Source organism: Anopheles coustani, assembly GCF_943734705.1.
Source record: "Anopheles coustani chromosome X unlocalized genomic scaffold, idAnoCousDA_361_x.2 X_unloc_39, whole genome shotgun sequence".
Lineage (NCBI taxonomy): Eukaryota > Metazoa > Arthropoda > Insecta > Diptera > Culicidae > Anopheles > Anopheles coustani.
Genome location: NW_026525147.1, coordinates 26,292 through 27,500, shown reverse-complemented (window position 1 = coordinate 27,500; position 1,209 = coordinate 26,292). Strand labels below are relative to the sequence as shown.

General features: G+C 49.6%; 2 non-coding genes across 2 annotated transcripts in view; both read right to left on the bottom strand.

The window, feature by feature from the left end:
• LOC131270548 (large subunit ribosomal RNA) overlaps nt 1–80 on the bottom strand; it is a 4,090-nt gene extending 4,010 nt beyond the window's left edge. The window contains exon 1 of the ribosomal RNA XR_009179609.1: nt 1–80. This exon is cut by the window's left edge and continues 4,010 nt beyond it. This is a non-coding gene — a ribosomal RNA (large subunit ribosomal RNA).
• A 487-nt stretch (nt 81–567) lies between these two features.
• LOC131270539 (5.8S ribosomal RNA) lies at nt 568–722 on the bottom strand. Its single transcript, XR_009179600.1, has one exon. It is a non-coding gene; the product is annotated as a 5.8S ribosomal RNA (ribosomal RNA).
• Nucleotides 723–1,209: the final 487 nt, after the last annotated feature.

Below are 1,209 nucleotides of genomic sequence, written 5' to 3'. Positions count from 1 at the left end.
AGGGAATCCCGGTTGGTTTCTTTTCCTCCCCTTATTAATATGCTTAAATTCAGGGGGTTGTCACACATGAACTGAGGCTTATGTACCTTGCGGTTGTTATCGTCACATCTGGCTTGCGACTACTTTGTTTCAATGTCCAATATGTACCGTTGGACTCGGTTAACGGGCTGTTAGCCCGCGTGTGGTTTAACTCACTGATACCTTCCATTGCCCATACGCTAGTTTGTTTGTGTTCCTTTGGTCAACTTCCATACTTGAATCATTTGTGCTACCGCTGCTGCTTCGACGCTACTTTGACATCTTCGCTTCTATTTAAATAAATAAATAAGCTGAAGCTAGACATCAGTAAACACCACCACAGACACCACAAGCACGCCTTCTCCTCGTACTTCCGCCTCACGCGGGAACACGGACGCTCTAAATACTTCGAATTCCAATGCCAGTATATTGTAAACCACGGGTTCTTTAATGCTAGCGGGTCGTCGCGACCCTAGTTAACATCATGGTGCACGTCTCGTGACGGGTGTCACGGCGTAGTTAAATGTATGCGATACATTTCTCAAATATAAGCGCTCAGTCATCTGTACATCATGGTAGGTTCCCACGACGTGCAATATGCGTTCAACTTATCAATGTTCATGTGTCCTGCAGTTCACATTATGACGCGCAGTTAGCTGCGGTCTTCATCGATCCATGAGCCGAGTGATCCACTGCCGAGGGTGACTAACTTGCGTAAGCCGCCGCTGTGCGCGTATACCCGTTCCCCGTAGGGAGGAGCAAGCCGCCGCTTAGAGACGAAGCATAAAGTGTCCTCATTCCACATAGGGCAAGCTGGATGAATCCATTTTACCCAGGACGGCCGAAGCGGCGTGGACCAGGGGAGAACTGAACCTTATACTTCACACCACAGTAAGTCTACGTGTCCTCTTCCACATAGGGCAAGCTAGAACTAACTATCTTACCCAGGACTGCCGAAGCAGCGTGGACCAGGGGAGGAACACACTTTTCATGGAAACGTAAGGCATCCATGACTGCCATAACGTAAGCCGCCGCTGTGCGCGTATACCCGTTCCCCGTAGGGAGGAGCAAGCCGCCGCTTAGAGACGAAACATAAAGTGTCCTCATTCCACATAGGGCAAGCTGGATGAATCCATTTTACCCAGGACGGCCGAAGCGGCGTGGACCAGGGGAGAACTGAACTTTATGCTT